We start from the raw sequence: 6,000 nt of genomic DNA on the forward strand, positions 1-6,000 counted from the left end.
TTAAGGAGGAAAAAAAAAAACAACATTCAACAGGAAACAGACTTCTCATTGTACCCCTTCATTGTATATTCTTCGTGTTCCCTTTTCTGCTCAGTGGTGCAGGCCAGTTTGGGACACTCTAAATTGTCAAGAGCAGCAAGGGGTTACCCGGAGTGTGCTTTGTTTGGCAATACAGACGGCTTTTTTTGTTAACTGACTTGAACCCATTGTCTGTGCACCCCCCTCCCAAACCTCTCTCCTGCCCTCACCACCCTTATCCCCAGCCCAGCTCACCCTCCACAGATCCCCTTACTTTGGGTTCATGAAGTACAAATTAGCATAATCAGATTATCTGCATGGGGTTGTTCAGCACCGAGCTGAAAAGGAAGAAAAGAAAAAGTGGCTCACAAAGAGAAGCCCTGAGGAGGGCAGAGCGGGTGGCATTGCTGTTGTGCTGTGGTGCTGAAAACTTGCACCTGCATAGCAAGCAGATCCTCTTCTCACTAAGGACTCTTAGATGGTATTAAAGCATAGGAATTAATTGGGGGGAGGGTAAGGACACTGAAAGGATGACAGGAGGGGAGGGGAGGGGAGGGGAGGGGAGGAGAGGAGAGGGGAGGGGAGGGGAGGGGAGGGGAGGAGAGGAGAGGAGAGGAGAGGAGAGGAGAGGAGAGGAGAGGAGAGGAGAGGAGAGGAGAGGAGAGGAGAGGAGAGGAGAGGAGAGGAGAGGAGAGGAGAGGAGAGGAGAGGAGAGGAGAGGAGAGGAGAGGAGAGGAGAGGAGAGGAGAGGAGAGGAGAGGAGAGGAGAGGAGAGGAGAGGAGAGGAGAGGAGAGGAGAGGAGAGGAGAGGAGAGGAGAGGAGAGGAGAGGAGAGGAGAGGAGAGGAGAGGAGAGGAGAGGAGAGGAGAGGAGAGGAGAGGAGAGGAGAGGAGAGGAGAGGAGAGGAGAGGAGAGGAGAGGAGAGGAGAGGAGAGGAGAGGAGAGGAGAGGTTATATTGATGTAACTATCTGTACTGGGAATGTATACTTTGCTGACAGAGAAAACCAGTTTGATTTCTATTCATCATTGAGAGGAGATCATCTTGGTAATCTGGCCTATCAAGATAAGACTTTTAGAGTTTCTGCAGGAGACTGCTAAGAAACGTGGAAGGGAAAAAAAAGCCAGCTGTCTAGGGGCAGGGTATGTGTCTGTAGTGGGGGGGTTCCTGGACATATTTTGTGGTGGTCTTGCCTTGATAAGAGTAGTAAACAATCTGCTTGATTGCCTTAGCCTGCCCTGATTCTCTTCTTTCTGCCCATACTGGGAGATGAATGTTCCCAGAGGACTCAAGACTCAAATCCGTAGCCACAGGTTTTTAAAACAGCTAGGGGCTCTATATGCTGGTGTATTCAGGGGCATGAGATTAAATGACTTGAAGGTGCCTATTTTAAAAAATATATTCAGGCTGCTTCTATGCTACCAGCTCTTCCAGCTGAATTGTCTGGCCAGTCAACCTCGTCTTTCTGATGTATCTTAAAAGCATTCATGGACAGAGATTACAAGAAAAATACCCCAAAAAGCAGTCACGGCAACCCTAAAATGTTTCAAGTTGAGCCCTTGAGATCAAGAGTCTTACTGACAGCCCCAGCCCTAGAGTTTTTCCTTACTTCAGAGAGACAGGATAAAAGGAAACATAAATGTCAGGGTAAGTCAAGCTTTGAGGCAGTATTTATGACAAACTCCTGCCTAACTTGAACCTCCAGTTTTCAATGAGATTGTCTTTGGTTTGATTTATCTTAACAGCACCACACAGAGAGCTACTGGAAATATTTTACTGATGAAGTTATGAAAAATAGCAGAAAAACTTTTTTTTTTTACTATTATTTTAGTCATATTGTCACTTTGAATTTAAAAATTTTACTTTAGCAACTTACAGCTGTACTGTTGAGGGACATAGAAAACATATTTGATAACCAGAAACATATAATCAGTGTATTTCTGTTTTAGTTCAAGAGCCTGTACTTTTGGGAAATATTTGAGATTAATAGGAGCTACTACTTCAGAATTACTGCCATGACTTTCTCACTTCTAAACCTAAGAGCTGGGGAACACCTGTTTGCATTCCACATGTCTATGCAGAAATGTGGTCTTTGATATTGGACTGTCCTGTGCCAAGCACAGTGGCCGGTCATGTTCACCAGACAGCAGCTGGCTGCTCTTCTGTGCCTGGAAATTTGGGGAAAATGTTTGCAGCATAGTTCAGGAGGAAGAGCCAGAGCAGGCAGCTCCCTTCAGTGTTGAGTTATTTCAGTTCCCTTTCAAGTGGTGGGAATATTTCCCACCCAAGCAGGCTGTGCCAGCACCAAGTGCTCTTGGCAAGTCCAACCTGCCAAGCTCACTCTCTCTGTACGGAACTCTCAACTAGCAGCTGGCTTTTTGCCATTCAGTCCCACAGAGACCACTGCAAAGCCTCTCAGCAGGACCAGATTCTTCCTTATGAAATATCTTTTAACCTACAGGTAGTAAAATATTACAGGTCGCAGTCAGTTGGTCAGAGTTCCTGTGGTTAACTAGGTCTGATAGCCTCCATTCAAGGTGCTTTTAGGCATTGCAGTTTCCTCTTGAGAGTTTAGGTCTTTCCAGTAATTGTAAAGCTTTTTAAAGCTGGAATTAAGTGCTGTGAAGTCTTGAGCTGAGGGAATCCATAGGTTGCATTCTGGTTGGCTGTAAATCAATGCATCAGAGCATGGCAATCCTGCTGTGATCTGAAGGCAGAGTTAATATTGTCTGCTCTTGGCCTTTCTCAGCTCCAGGGCTGAGCACTGCTGTCTGCCAGGGTTTGCCAAATACAGTCACCAAGAGAAAATCAATGCTAATCAATATCTACAGACAGGGTTGGAGGCAGAACACCTCCCTGGAGACTTGCTGACTGCAGGCTGTCATCCTTTAGCTTTTCATTAAGGTTTTAGGCTACCTAAGAGCCTGTCTTTCAAGGTGCAGAGTAGGGAATTTCAGAGAAAGTGAAGGACCTTCCTGAGCTCTAAGGTACTGTGCCTCCAGCCATCTGCAGAAAGGTGTATGCATGGGAAACCTCTGCTGCCCTGTGCTTGTGAGTACCTCTCTGCATGGCTGGCCAGCATAAAAGTCAGAGACTTCATCTGAGTCCCAGTGCAGTCCATGCCGAGATCCACAGGAGTCTCACTGACTTCTTCCTGCCCTTCATCCTGAATCTCTTCTGTGTTGTTCTGTGACATTGACACTCAGCAGGATAGATGTACCCAGAAAAGGCTGGCTGCTCTTGGCCTCTCTTTCTGGCTCTTGGTGCTGAGGTGTCTCTTCTCCAAAAGAAGTTTATCACAGGGTCTTCTCTTGTGCTCTGCTGGGTTTGCAATCCAAGGCAGTGAAACAAACTGGAGAGGGATGGAATATGCATTTGTGTGTACAGATGAAAGGGAGTGGAGTGAGAATACATTGGGATGAGGCTCTGTTCCTTACAGAGAAGAATTGGACCAACTCAGAGTGCAGAGAAAATGCTGTCCATGGCGTACAGAGGGAATAAAAGCGAATAAATTCAACCACATGTAGGTATTGACTGGGCACAGGGCAATCTCTCTACCTTCTGTAACCCAAGTACTTTTTTGAGCTGCTTCTTCCACCCACCTTCTCCCCTCTGATTCTCTCAGTGCCTGCTGCATTAAAAATACAATTACACCCTTAAAAAGTGGTGGATTTAGACTCTGTCACTGTGATGATGACCTTTAGATTTAAGACTGGCTCCCAAGTGACCTCTGCCCCACAGGTCAGTAGTTAAGTCGTCCATTCTCTCCACCTCCTTTCATCACCCAGCCTTCAAAGAACAAAAGTCAGTTCTGCCTTGCTCACACTACTTTAGCCATGCTCACTGCATATCATTCCCTAGCAGCAAAGAAATTTGTGGGAACTGGTTAGATACTGGAAGATGAGTTCCTAAATTGTTCATTGAATCATATGCCTGTGAAACACGTTGGTGCTGCACCTTTACTTTTTGTTTAGAATCAGGTGCTAGGATGGATGTTAAGTGTACTGAAACAGCTCTGCTTTGCCATTTAATGCAGCTGTCCCAGGAATCCTATAAGTCCTCCTCTGTGATGCCCATTATACCTTCATTCCCCCTGATTCAGACAAGGTACAGCGAACAAGGCTGCCAAGTACAAGCCTCACCACAGTGTCTTCCTCAGCATGGGCAATACTCCAGAAACACATGTGGGATCTCACTGTGCATTGTCTAGTGCCAGGCACAGCATGTTCACATCCATCAGGATTTGAATCCACAGAATCTCACGCCAAACCCCAGATTGCAGACCTGGCCTTCTAACCACAGGCTGGCCATCACTGGGATTCATGCACAAGACTACAGCATCCTTTCAAGATACATTTGCAACTCATTCCTTTCCTTACCTGGCCCAAATATCCAATTGCAATTACATTCCACAATTCCACACAGCCACAACGGGATATTGAGAAAGTGGACGTGATGGGCATCAGTTCCCTTAGGCTCTGTGACAGGTGAACAGTGGCAGAACTTGTTTCCTGCCTCTGAAGAAAGTAATCCTCATTTGAGCTGAAATGTGGAGCTGTATTGTTCCACTGATCCTGTTAGAAATTCCAAGTAAAGGAGTGCCTCACTGAGGTTTCTGTATCACAAATTCACAGGACCACACTTCACACCCTCTGTGCAGGTTAGGAGTACTATGGGTTGGAGCAGACCATGATTCTTTTAACTTTCCAGCACTCCTTTTTGTACCAGGAGATACCAAGGATGCTTCTAGCAAATACCACCTTAGCTGGTCTTCCTTGCAATATTGACAGCCATAGCTTCACAGAAAAAAAAAAATTGTAAAAGTAAAAAAAATGCTGTTCATACAACTCTATTCAGCACTGCTAGTTACAACCGGGGACAGTAGAGCCCTTAGGACAAAGGATATTTTTGTCATTTGTACTAAGGTTTTGCCACTGCAACAGCATATCTGAGACATTTTCAGCCAACTCCAAATAACTTGGTATATCTCCATGGCACAGGTCCCGTTATCTCACAGCACTGTGTTGGCGTGGCTGTACCATGCCCACTTGCAGAGGAGGGATTGCCACATGATCCTCAGCAGACAAACTAATTTGGCATCACCTGCTGGAAGCAGAGGGCTCTCTCTGAGGTGACATTGCCTTGTTTAGTATAAATACATACTGGACATCACACATAAATATATCACATTTGCTTCACATTTGCTGATTTCTTGACTTTTGTATATAATTCCTTGAGACGATGCTTTCCTGGCACACAATTTGTGCAGAAATTCCTTTCTTGGTGTTCACAGAACACTTTCAGGGATGTGAGACATCCAATCAAGCATGAAACTGAAACTGTCCCTCTGATCAAGTGATTTCCCATCTCTTCCACAACTTCTGCATCTGTCACCCTAGTGCTTCCTCTCCCTCTCCCAGCCTCAGATTTAGTTGGAGATTGGATTGTTCCCACCAGATGTTAGCCAGAAAGAACAGCTTTACATCCTAAGCTCCCCTCAACTTTGAATTATTTTTTATATCCAAACCTGGACTCCTGTTTGAATCTTTTGGTTATGCCTATCTGAACATCTCCAGGTAACAATGGACTCCAAATTAATTCTTTAGAGTTAATTCTTTAGAGTTTCATATGTTTTTAAAATGAAGTTGATTAAAATATTTTGAATTGTGAATATTTGGAAGAGATAAACAACAACATTATGCAATGAAATTTTAGTTATTTGTCTTTTTCAAGAGCTGGTCAAAATCTTCTTAGCACATAGATAGAAATACAATATGAACTAAACGTGTAAGAAATTGTAATAAACAAAGAATTCCTGTCATTATTCATAATCTGAAAATGTTTTTTCTACCACCAAGACTCTTGCATTAGAGACAGCAGAAAAATCCTCTGCTGGAAATCACATCCTAAGGTCTTTGAGACCCTCTACCAAGTGGTATGCAAATGTAAACTGAAATGTTAGAGAAGTTTAGAGCAACAAAGA

This window comes from Vidua macroura, chromosome Z, assembly GCF_024509145.1.
Source record: "Vidua macroura isolate BioBank_ID:100142 chromosome Z, ASM2450914v1, whole genome shotgun sequence".
Classification (NCBI taxonomy): domain Eukaryota; kingdom Metazoa; phylum Chordata; class Aves; order Passeriformes; family Viduidae; genus Vidua; species Vidua macroura.